This window comes from Lagenorhynchus albirostris, chromosome 2 (genome assembly GCF_949774975.1).
Source record: "Lagenorhynchus albirostris chromosome 2, mLagAlb1.1, whole genome shotgun sequence".
NCBI lineage: Eukaryota > Metazoa > Chordata > Mammalia > Artiodactyla > Delphinidae > Lagenorhynchus > Lagenorhynchus albirostris.
Window position 1 is genome coordinate 143,854,270 of NC_083096.1, and position 13,492 is coordinate 143,867,761.

The 13,492-nt window shown below is 38.7% G+C and overlaps 1 pseudogene; it reads right to left on the reverse strand.

Moving 5' to 3' along the window:
* Nucleotides 1-231: 231 nt before the first annotated feature.
* Nucleotides 232-13,009, reverse strand: LOC132515549 (ras-related protein R-Ras2-like; annotated as a pseudogene).
* Between the last annotated feature and the right edge of the window lie 483 nt (nt 13,010-13,492).

Below are 13,492 nucleotides of genomic sequence, written 5' to 3' on the forward strand. Positions count from 1 at the left end.
TTTGTATATGGAATCAGCTAATTTTTGAATCATCCTTAGTGTTTCCTTTAAATCTGTCTTGAAATGACCATAAGGTTAGCTTCATGGAAAGGATTAACCAGCTTCTTGGTCTAAGGCTACCAGGAACATTTGTCTAAGGCTAGAAAGGTACCAATATGATGTAAACTGTAAGGAGAGAAGAAGAAGATGCAGGCTTTTCCTGGCAGTGGGTAGCTAAAACTCAAATAATTCTTAGAAAATGACACAATGGCAGCTTTTCTTGTCTTTTTCTTTCCTCGTTGGTGAAGAAAGACATTCCCACTCTTGAAATTTCCTTATAACCCAGACAAGTTCATGGAAACCTTGATCTACGTTCATCCTAATCTTTGCTGACACCCCCACAGTATGTTACCTTAAGTTGTGGGTTAACTGCTATTCTGCCTACATTACCTGTCTATGATGATCCAGGTCTGCTTTATTACCAATTAAAATCATTGGAACTCATCATGATCCTTTACTCTGAGAGTCTGTCTTTGAAACTCACAGATTTCTTCAAAACTGTTTCTATGTATGTCTGAAAAGAGCAATAGGAAGCCCTCATCAGTTCTCAGGAACTGTTCTCTTATAGCTCCAAACTTCTTGTCCTATTGTATCCAGAACATCTAACTGGGCTGCTCTGTCATCTATCACACACACACAAAGCAGCTGGTTGGCTCACAATCTGTTACAAAAGAGGACTGTACGAGTCGGATGGGGAGCGCCAACTTGCCCAAGCCACCCCACCATCCACCACCAACTGGTACTTCTGGCCAGAGCTGTTAGGTCAGTGCGCCACCACCACCAGGATGCTCAGAGTCCAGCCTGGCCACTGAGCTGCCACCTGACCTAGGTCTAGCTCTGGGGACATGTGGGACCCGCAGGCGTCCAGGGTCTGGTGGCTTCGCAGCACTCCTGGGGCTGGCCGGTCAGGCCCAAGGGGTGGAGAAGCGGGGTGAACTCAGGGGCCAGGAGCATCAGGGGCCAGGGTCTCGCTCCTCTACACCTCTCTGTAGCACCTGCCCACAACTAATTTCAATATATGTGTGATGAACAGATAATAATAGGGTTAACAATAATAACAACAACTGAATTCAGTACTAGATAAAACGTCAGTACAAAGGAAGAAGGAATTGACTGTGCCAGATGCAGTGAGTGGTTATTGAAGTATTCATAAAGGATATAGAGAGCTGTGCCTTTCATTTTCCCATTGAGATATAATTGACATATTACATTGTGTAATATTAAGGTGTACAACATGTTGACTTGATACACTTCTATATTGCAAAATGATTACCACCATGGCATTAGCTAATACCTCTGTCATCTCACATACTACCATTTCTTTTTTTAAAAAATTTGTTTATTTTTGGCTGCATTGGATCTTCGTTGCTGCACACGGGTTTTCTCTCCTTGCGGGGAGCGGGGACTGCTCTTTGTTGTGGTGCGCGGGCTTCTCATTGCCATGGCTTTTCCTGTTGTGGAGCTTGGGCTCTAGGCGCGCAGGCTTCAGTAGTTGTGGCACTTGGACTTCAGTAGTTGTGGCTCACAGGCTCTAGAGTGCAGGCTCAGTAGTTTTGGTGCACTGGCTTAGTTGGTCTGCGGCATGTGGGATCTTCCTGGACCAGGGATCAAACCCTTGTCCCCTGCATCGGCAGGCAGATTCTTAACCACTGTGCCACCAAGAAAGTCCCCTGCCCTTTTTTTTTTTTTGCGGTATGCGGGCCTCTCACTGTTGTGGCCTCTCCCGTTGCGGAGCACAGGCTCCGGATGCGCAGGCTCAGCGGCCATGGCTCACGGGCCTAGCCGCTCTGCGGCATGTGGGATCTTCCCGCACCGGGGAACGAACCCGTGTCCCCTGCATCAGCAGGCGGACTCTCAACCACTGCGCCATCAGGGAAGCCCAAGAGCTATCTTTTAAAGGCTAAAGGAGTGGGGAGTAAAATAAGCATAGGTGCATGAAACAGCCTGATGAATTCCAGGACTGCTTAGCATGACAGGAACCTAGAGTTTAAGAATGGGATTAGTGTCAGGTGGAAGCAATTGAGGGGTTTTAAGTGAGGAGAGATAATGTTATACTTGCATTTATGAAATATCACTCTGGCTTTATAAGGAAGAAGATAGATTTGAGGAATGCAAAACCAGAGTTAGGAGGGACTTAACACTTTCAGCCATGAGGTAGTAACAGGGACTAGATTTACCTTTCCACTTAACTAGAAAACCGGACAAAATAAGTGAAACAATGTTTCAGACATTGGGCAACAGGCCTTGCAAGACTGTGAACCCTGAGAAATGGGAAATTAATGAAGCAAACCCCTTGATTTCCTCAACTTATTCCCTGGAGGAAGTTTCTACATTATAGTGGAGGGAAGGGAAATTCAGAGTCTGGTGGTCTTGCTGGGTTGAGGAGATAGATACTGGAGTTTTTGGAGGGGAAGGCAGCTATTATTAGCCAAGCAGAGTGCCAGAGAGGAGGGAACTGCACAAAGAAAGAGCTTTGGAGATCTGCAGAGCGTTCCCCCTGAGTCTTTTGATGAGCATTAATTTGTGAACGCAAATGAGGACACTATTTGATGCTGGAGAAAGTCTGTTAGAAAGCAGTAGGCCAAACGTTTCCCACATTCACCTAGGGCTGGGAATATTTTGTGTGCAAAGCTGGAGTGGGGAGGCATCATAAAACACAAGGCATCAGATAGAGTTCTTAGAAGAGGAATGTCTTAGTTGTGGAGCTTTATTAGGACTAGAGTTAAGGCTCATCTGGATGCAACCTAACAAATCTTTTTTTTTTTTTGAGAAAATATCAATATTTGTTTACTCTGGGAATTCACATATGACTTTTTATTATAATTTTTATGGTACTTTTCTGTATTTTAAAACACAAAAACAAGCAAACCAGATGAGACTGTTTTTCCCAAAGAGCACAAGTTTGTTATCTTTTTTATTTTTTTAAATCTATAGATTGCTGATGAAGATATTATCATGATATTCAATGAGCATCTAACAGTTTCTTGAAGCCATAGAATTTAATGGAACAGCTTTGGGAGATGTTTTGTTTGGTTTCCAGCTTTATTGAATTGAATATATTATATAATATACATATATCATATACATGTAATAAATATTATATATCATATTCAAATATAATAGAATATATTATAATTGAATAATTATTGAATATAATTATTGAAAACAATTTTAATATAATGTATTTAACAAACAGCTTATGGAGCTCAATATCAAAAAAACAAGCACTCCCAACTAAAAAATGGGCGGAAGACCTAAATAGACATTTCACCAAAGAAGACATACAGATGGCCAACAAACACATGAAAAGATGCTCAACATCACCAATTATTAGAGAAATGAAAATCAAAACTACAATGAGGTATCATCACTTAACACCGGTCAGAATGGCCATTATCAAAAAATCTAGAAACAATAAATGCTGGAAAGGGTGTGGTGAAAAGGGAACCCTCCTGCACTGTTGGTGGGAATGTAAATTGATACAACCACTATGGAGAACAGTATGGAGGTTCCTTAAAAATTTAAAAATAGAACTACCATATGAACCAGCAATCCCACTACTGTGCATATACCCTGAGAAAACCATAATTCTAAAAGAGAGACATGTACCACAATGTTCATTGCAGCCAGGACACGGAAGCAACTTAAATGTCCATCGACAGATGAATGGATAAAGAAGATGTGGCTCATATATACAATGGAATATTACTCAGCCATAAAAAGAAACGAAACTGAGTTATTTGCAGGGAGATGGATGGACCTAGAGTCTGTCATACAGAGTGAAGTAAGTCAGAAAGAGAAAAACAAATACCATATGCTAACACATATATATGGAATCTAAAAAAAAAAATGGTACTGATGAACCTAGTGACAGGGCAGGAATAAAGACGTAGACATAGAGAATGGACTTGAGGACACAGGGTGGGGAGGGGGAAGCTGGGGTGAAGTGAGAGTAGCATCAACATATATACACTACCAAATGTAAAATAGCTAGTGGGAAGCAGCAGCATAGCATGGGGAGATCAGCTTGGTGCTTTGTGACCGCCTAGAGGGGTGGGATAGGGAGGGAGAGAGGGAGGCTCAAGAGGGAGGGGATATGGGGATATATGTATGCATATGGTTGATTCACTTCGTTGTGGAAACTAACACAGTGTTGTGAAGCAATTATACTCCAATAAAGATCTATTGAAAACTGTATATATTTAAAGTGTATATGGTAGATTTGACATATAAATATTGATACATTGTGAAATATTTACCACAATTAATTTAATCAACATGTCCATCACCCTAATAGTTACCCTTTTTTGAGTGTGTATGGTGAGAAAGCTTAAGTCTTCTCTCTTAGCAAATTTCAAGTATAAAATGCAGTATTATTAACTACAGTCACCATGCTGTACATTAGATTTTTAGAGCTTATTCACCTTATAACTGAAAGTTTGTACCTTTTGACCAACATCTCACCATTTCCCCAATCCTTGGCAACTGCCATTCTACTCTCTCTTTCTATAAATGTGACTTTTTTTCTTTAGAGTCCAAGTATAAGTGATACCACACAGTAATTGGATTTCTCTACCTGGCCTATTTCACTTAGCATAATGGCCTCCAGGTTCATCCATGTTGTGGCAAATGGCAAGATTTTATTATTTTTTGTAACTGAATAATATTCCATTATTGTGTGTGTGTGTGTGTATATATACATATATATATATATGTATATATACACCATACTTTCTTTGTCCATTCATTCATTAATGAGTACTTAGGTTGTTTCCATATCTTGGCTATTGTAAATAATGCTGCAATGAACATGGAGGCACAGATAGCTCTTCAAGACATTTATTTTTGGATATATATCCAGAATTGGGATTGTTGGATCATGTGGTAGTTCTACTTTTAATTTTTTGAGGAAACTACATGCTGTTTTCCATAATGGCTGTAATAATTTACATTATTATTACTCCACCAATAGCACACGAGTTCTCTATTCTCCATATCTTCACCAACATTTGTTTTGTGTTGTTTTTTTGATAATAGCCCTTCTAATAGGAGTGAGGTGATATCTCACTGTGGTTTTGACTTGCATTTTCCTGATGATTAGTGATGCTGAGCATCTTTTCATGTACCATTGGTCATTTGTGTGTCTTCTTTGGAAAAATGCCTATTCATGTCCTTTGCTAATTTTTAAATTCTGATTATTTGTTTTTTGCTATTGAGTTATATTAGTTCCTTATATATATTTAGATATTTATCTCTTATTAGATATATGGTTTTCAAATATTTTCTCCCATTCCACAGGTTGCCTTTTCATTTTGTTATTGGTTTCTTTTGCTGTGCAAAATCCTTTTCATTTGATGTAGTGTCACTTGTTTGCTTTTGCTTTTGTTGCCTGTGCTTTTGGTGTCAAATACAAAATACCATTGCCAAGACCAATATCAAGGAATTTTTTCCCTGTGTTTTCTTCTAGGAGTTTTGACAGTTTCCAGACTTACATTAAGTCTTTAATCTGTGTGAGTGGTGTAAGATAGAGGTCTGGTTTCATTCTTTAGCATGTGAATATCCAGTTTTCCCAACAGTATTCATTAAAGAGACTATCCTTTCCCCATTTTATGTTCTTTGTGCCTTTGTCAATGATTAGTTGGTGGGCTCATTTGTGGCTTCTCTATTTCATTCCATTGTTCTAAGTGTCTGTTTTTATGCCAGTACCATAGTGTCTTGATTACTATATTTTATTGATTACTTGATTGATTGATTACTTGATTACTATAGCTTTGTAATATAATTTGACATCAGGAAGTGATACCTCCACCTTTGTTTTTCTTTCTTAAGATTGCTTTGGCTATTTAAAGTCTTTTGTGGTTCCATATAAATTTTAGGGGTTTTTTTCTGTGTCTGTGAAAAATGCCATTGGAATTTTAATAAAGATTACATTGAATCTGTAGATCACTTTGGGGAGCATGGGTGTTTTATTGATATTAATTCTTCCAATCCATTTGTGTCTTGTTCAGTTTTTTTCATCAGCGTCTTACAATTTTCAGTGTACAAGTCTTTCACCTCCTTGGTCACATTTATTCCTAAGTATTTTATTGTCTTTAATGTGACTGTAAATGGAACTGCTTTCTTAATGTCTCTTTCATATAGTTTATCGTTAGCATATCAAAATGCAAGTGATTTTTGTATGTTGATTTTGTATCCTGCAACTTTACTGAATCTTTTAATTAGTTCTAACAGTTTTTTTGGTAGTCTTTAGGGTTTTCTATATATAATATCATGTCATCTACAAATAGAGACAATTTCACTCTTGCTTTTCCATTTGGATAACTTTATTTCTTTTTCTTGCCTCATTTCTCTGGCCAGGACTTCTAGACCTATGCTGAATAAAAGTGGTGAGAGTGGGCATCATTGTGTTATTCCTGATCTTACAATAAAAGCTTTCAGCTTTTCACCATTGAGTATGATGTTAGCTGTGAGCTTGTAGTGTATGGTCTTTATTATGTTGAGGTACATTCCCTCAATACTCACTTTGGTGACAGTTTTTATCATGAATGGATGTTGAGTTTTATCAGATGCTTCTTCTGCATCGATTGAGATGATCATATGATTTTTATCTTTAATTTTGTTAATGTGATGTATCACGTTTACTGATTTGTGGATATTGAATCATCTTTGCATCCCCAGAATAAATTCCACTTGATTATGGTTTATGATTATTTTAATGTATTGTTGAATTTGGTTGGCTAATATTTTGCTGAGGATTTTTGCATCTATGTGCATCAGGGATGTTGGTCTGTAATTTTCTTTTCTTGCAATATCCTTGTCTGGCTTTGTTAACTGGGTGATGCTTGCCTTGCAAGTTGAGTATGGAAGTGTTCCATCTACTTTAAATTTTTTGGAAGAGTTTGAGAAGGATTGGCATTAATTTCTCTGTAAATGTTTGGTACAATTTACCAGGTATACCAACTTGTCCTGGACTTTTCTTTTTTTTGGGAGATTTTTGATTACTAATTTAATCTTCTTACTAGTTATAGGTCTATTCATACTTTCTATTTCTTCATGATTCAGTCTTTTCAAAAATTAAATAAAATTTTATTTTATTTAAAAGTTTTTATTGAGGTATAGTTGATTTATAATATTATTATATTAGTTTCAGGTGTACAACATAGTGATTCAAAATTTTTATCTATTTGATATTGGCAGATTATATTTCTAGGAATTTATCTGTTTCTGTTAGGTTGTCCAATTTGTTGTCATATAATTGTTCATAATGGTCTTTTATGCTCCTTTGTGTTTCTGCAGTATCAGTCGTAATGTCTTCTCTTTCATTTCTGATTTTACTGATTTGAATCTTCTCTTTTTTCTTAGTCAAGAGGAAAATTTGTCAGTACTGTTTGTTTTTCTTTAAAACAGCTCAGTTTCATTGATTTTTTTTCCTACTATTTTTCTGGTCCATATATTGATACTTTTTCTGCTCTGATCTTTGTTATTTTCTTTCTTCTGCTATCTTGGGCCTTAGTTTGTTCTTTTTCTAGTTCCTTGAGGTGTAAAATTAGCTAAATAAACTATGTATTCCTCTGATGATGGATGGATAATTTCAAATGACGTCTTTGAATTCACAGATTTTTTTTTCAGCTTGATTAAGTCTATTGTTGATGCTCCCTATCACATTTTTATTTTATTCATTCTATTCTTCAGCTGCAGAATTTAAAAAATAATTTTTTTCTTTGCTAAACCTCTTATTTTGTTCACATACTGTTTTCCTGATTTCATTGAGTTGTGTGATCTCTTGTAGCTGAGTTTCCTTAAAACAATTATTTTGAGGAACTTCCCTGGAGGTCCAGTTGTTAAGACTCCATTCTTCCACTTCAGGGGGCACAGGTTTGATCCCTGGTCACGGAATTAAGATTCTACATGTCATGCAGCTTGGCCAAAAAACAAAAATAAACAAATTATTTTGAATTCTTTGCCAGACAAGTTGTTGATCTCCATTTCTTTGGGGCTGGTTACTAGAAAATTATTGTGTTCCTTTGGTGGTATACTATTTCTTTGATTTTTTCATATTTCTTGAAGTCTTGCATTGTTTTCATCACATTTGAAGAAGTCAGCTCCTCCAATATTTACTGACTGGCTTCAGGAGAGAGATACCTTCATTTGTTAGTCCAGCAAGGAATTCTGAGGCTTTTACAGATCTTTTCTATGCATGTGCCCAGTCTACACTTCTCGCTTAGGGGAGAATTCTTAAGATTGCATGCCTTTTCTCAATCCTGCGAAGATAGGCTGGGTGCTGAAGGCCTCCTCTTTTCCCCCCTTGGGCAGTATCCTGAAATACTCAAGTTTATGAGCATTCTCCCAGTCCTACAGAGTTGGGATCACTTTCTGTGCTTGTTTGCTAGACATCTGCAAGTGCTAGCTCTCACTGTCCATAGGAGCTCATGCTGGGAACCAGCCATGGGGAGGTTGTGAATATAGGGGAGATGCACAGAGAGTTGAGGGTTCTCATGAGCCAGTTAAGATAAGGCATTCCCAGTGTCTCATGGTTGGCCTTTTAGATAGAATCCACAGATCAGTTGGTAGGAAGAAGCGTGAAGCTGTGTCCCTTTGATATATTCCAAGTACATCAAAGGGACACAACTGTGTCCCTGTGCTCCCCACCTCTCCCAGTTGCACAGCCTCGCAGATCACCTCAGTAACCTGAGTTAGGCAAGAAGGAAGTGGACCTCTTGGGCAGCATCGAGCACAGCTGGGAGAGGCAGGCACTCACTCACATGTTCTCCCTTTCTCCTGCGGGAAAAATTGCAGGCTGTGAGGGTCTTCCTGGCACCAAGTCCTGCCACCTTGAGGTAGAGGTGACATGGGCAAAGTGAAACTCTTTCTCTAACCCTCTTCAATATATTTATTTTCAGATTTTTTTTTCTTCGATGGTGTTTTGGAACTTCTCCACTGGATTAATGGACTCTCACAAAGTACCTTCATCTGTGGGTGATTGCTTAAATTGATATGGAGCCCCAAATCTGCATATAAATGCCCCTGCAATCCAGGGCACAATATTTTTTTTAAATTTATTTTTATTTATTTAAAATTTTTTCCAGTTTTATTGAGATGTAATTGACATATTAGTTTAAGGTGTACAGCATAATGATTTCATACATGTATGTATTGCAAGACGGTTGTCACAATAAGTAACATCCATCAGCACACAGTGTTGCAGTTTTTTTTTTTCTTGTGATAGGAACTTTTAAGGTCTACTCTCTTAGCAACATTCAAATATATAATACAGTGTTGTTAACTAAAGTCACCATGTTGTACACTATATCCCAGAAATTATCTCATAAGCGGAAGTTTGTACCTTTTGACCAACTTCACCCACTTCCTCCACCCCTCATCCCTAGCCTCTGGCAACCACTCATCTGTCCTTTGTTTCTATGAGTTTTGCTTTTTGAAATTCCACATATAAGTGAGATCATACAGTATTTGCCTTTCTCTGACTTATTTCTCTTAGCGTGATGCTCTTGAGGTCCATCTATGTTGTCACAAACGGCAAGATGTCCACTATATAGTCCTATACACTATTCCACTGTGGAATATACCAAATTTTCCTTTTTACCAAATATTTGGTATTTCCTTTTTACCAAATATTTGATATTTCCAAATATACCAAATTTTCCTTTTCCATTCATCTGTTGATGGACACTTGTTTCAGTGTCTTAGCTATTGTAAATAATGCTACAATGAATATAAGGATGCAAATGCCTCTTTGAGATAGTGTTTTCATTTCCTTTGGATATGTACCCAGAAGAATTCCTGGACCACATGGTAGTTCTACTTCTAATTTTTTGAGGAATCTCCATACTGTTTTCCATAATGGCTGCACCTATTTACATTCCCTCCAACAGTGCACAAGTGTTCCATTTTCTCCACATCCTTGCTAACACCTGTTATCTCTTGTTTTTTTGATGACAACCATTCTAAAAGGTGTGAGGTAACATCTCATTGTGGTTTTGATTTCAGTTTCTCTGATGATCAGTTATACTGAGGAACTATCCATGTGTCTGTTGGCCATTTGTATGTCTTCTTTGGGAAAATATTTGTTCTGGTCCTCTGCCACGGCTCACTCTTGAACTGTTACATAGGTGAAAATCCAAGTTATCCAGGGGCAAAACAAGAGCTGAAAGAGCCAAACAGACACTTCAGCTGTTGTCTACCACAGTGGAGACAGATTTAACCTATAAAGACTAAGTTGATCTGAATAAGAGGAAAAGCTCTAGCTCAATAAATAGGTCTAATTTGAATCACTACAATATAATTGAGTGGTGGCTGCTCAACCACATCCCAGATTTAAGCTTGTTCTCAGACCCAGAGCCCTTTGGATAAAAGATGGCCTTTGATGAAGGACCCTGCTGCTCTCCTAAAAATTGACACTGTAAATCTTCCTCCTAGGCTTCCCCCCCAGATATTTGCAACCATTTGCCAGTGTGATGGTGCATTAGGCTAAGGGAAATAACCAGATTTTAAAAACGGATTACTAGATAATTTTTGTGAACTGACACTAATTACTGGAGTTCTAAAATGTCACGGTAGTCCACTAGTCAAATAGGGGTTTATGGAGCTCAGGTCACTAATGTAGTGGTGGTTTGGGTCCATCTCAATGATGGACCAGTAAATTCCAAACCAAATCCATGGTTCTCTCTCCAGTTCCAGAAAGCATAATTGGAATAGACATACCTAACAAAATCTCCATATAGGTTCTCTAACCCATGGAATGAGAGCTATTATGGTAGCAAAAGCCAAGTGTAAGGCACTAGAAGTGCTTCCCCATACCAAAATAACAAACCAAAAGCAATAGCACATAGAGACATTGGAGAGATTAATGTTGCTTGAAGGATGCAGAGATGGTGATTCTTGCCACATCTTCTTTCAGCTTGCCTATTTGGCCTGTGCAGAAGACAGATAGATACTAGAAAATGAAAGTGGATTGTTCCAAATGATTTATTCATGTAGTCCCTCTAATTGCAGGTACTGTTTGGGTGTTGTTTCATTGCTGCAAAAAAATCAACACTTTGACCACAGCATGCAGTTGACCACACGATGCAGTTTTGTTTCATCTGGAAGGATCAGCACTACACCTTCACTGTTCCACCCCAGGGTTATATTATTTTTCTAACCCCCTGTCATAATCTAGTCCAAATGGGTCTTGATCTTCTCATTACACAAGAATGGACACCACAGGATATTTGTGGTACCATGCTGACTTGACATAGTGAGTGAGAATTAGTAACTATCCTAGATAGTTTGATAAGATATATGCACGTCAGAGGGTGGAAATAAGTTCCACAAAATTCAAGGGCCTGTTGCCTCAGTAAATTCTAGGCATCCAGTGGTCTGGAGCATGTCCAGATGCTCCAAGATGAAAAACTAGTTGCTGCATCTGACTCCTCCAACCACTAAGAAAGAGGCACAATGGATATTGGAGGCAACATAAACCTCATTTGGGGGTGCTACTTTGACTCACTGAATAACTTGGAAGAGTTCCAATTCTGAGTAGTGCCCAGAAGAATAGAAGGCTCTGCAGCAGGTACAGGTTACCAAGTTAGTTTTTCTGTCCCTTGGGCCATATGGTCCAGCAGATCCATATTATTTGAAGTTTCTGGCAGATAGGGATACTGTATGAAGACTTTAGCAGGCAAATATAGGTTGATCAGAGTTTATAGGATTCCAAACAAAGCTATGTTATCACCTGCCAATAATTATTCTCCTTTTGGAAACACCACCTAGCTTGCCACTAGACTAGTAGAGACTTACCATGTGACCATGGCCACCAAGTTACCTTTGAGTTGAGCTGCTCACCATGAACTGGATGTTCTCTGATTCACTAATACGTAAAGTTAGGCATACAGATCTACACTAGATCAAAAATGGCATTAAAACATATAAAATTGAATTTGAGTGGATTCTGAAGGCACAAAAGAATTGTATGAGGAAATGGTTAATATACTTGTGGCTCTTACTGCTGCTGCATGGTCTTCTCTCTTTCAACATATATCTATGACTTGTTACCAATTGACTGAGGAAGAAAATCCTTGACCCTGGTTCACAGATAGTTCTGCATGGTATGCCAGCATCAGCTAAAAATTCACAGCTGGAGTACCATAGCCCTGCTCATGTATGGCTCTGATGGGCAGTAGTGAAAGACAGTCTCAGTAGGCATAACTGAGCAGTGACCTATCTGTATAGCCTGGAAGAACAAATGTTCAGACTGTATAGATTTTCACTGATTCATTGGCAGTGGCTAAGGATTTGGCTGGATGGTTGCCCACTTGTAAGGAGTACAAGCAGTCTAAGGAAGATATATGTAGGTAAATTACTCTGAATGGGCACAGAATGTGAAGATAAATTTGAGTCCCTTGTAAATGCTCCCCAAAGGGCAATATCAGAAAAAGACGTTAATAATCAAGTGGACAAGATGATCTGTTCCATGAATGTTAGTCAGCCTCTTCCAACAGCTACCCTTGACCTTGCCCAATGGACTCATGAACAAACTTGCCATGTTGGAAGGGATGAAAGTTACTCATGGGCTTAGGAACATGGACTTCCACTCACTAAGGCTGACATGACTATAGCCACTTCTGAGAGCCCCATCTGCCAACAGCAGAGACTAACACTGATTTCCCATTCCCTGGGGGGAGTATAAGTCAGCCACTTCGTAACAGGTGGATTACATCAGACCACCTCTACCAAGAGAAAGACATCACCTGTGTTCTCACTGGAATATACACTCACTTTGGATATAAATTTGCCTTTCTAGACCACCGTGCTTCTCCCATTACCACCATCCCTCGATTTCAGGGTACCACATTCACCATCATGGTATCTGAAAAGATTGTTTCTGAACAGAAAATAATTTTACTTAACATGAAATGAGGTATGTCAGTAGGGTCATGCTCATGGAATTAACTCTTCTTACCATTTTCCCCATTACCCAAAGCAAGAACTGATAGAATGGTGTGGAGGCTGGTGGGGGGCACTTTTTGAAGATCCAGTTTTAGTGGCAATAATTTTCATGGCCCAGACAGATAATATCCTCCAGGATGTGGTATATGTTCAGGTACTAAGATACGGTGCTGTTTGTCTCTTGGCTAGGATTCTCAGGTCCAAGAGAGAAAGGGTGAAAATGAGAGTGACTCTTCTATGACTCGTGGTAATCCAGTAGTGAATGCTTTACTTTCTGTCTCAGCTGTGACCATGTGACAAGTTACAAAAATGATGGTAGTAGTTACAGGCATTTCACTTCCTACTTTGAAATGAATATATACCAGTTCTTTTTCTTTTCTTCCCCTATCTCATTCCTCTACTAGCACATGTGAATAGTGGCTAACCTTAGGGACTTTTATCCTCCACTGGGGAGAGTGTTGGTGTATTGTTTATTATAGGAGGGATCTTGCATCATGGAATGTAAGAA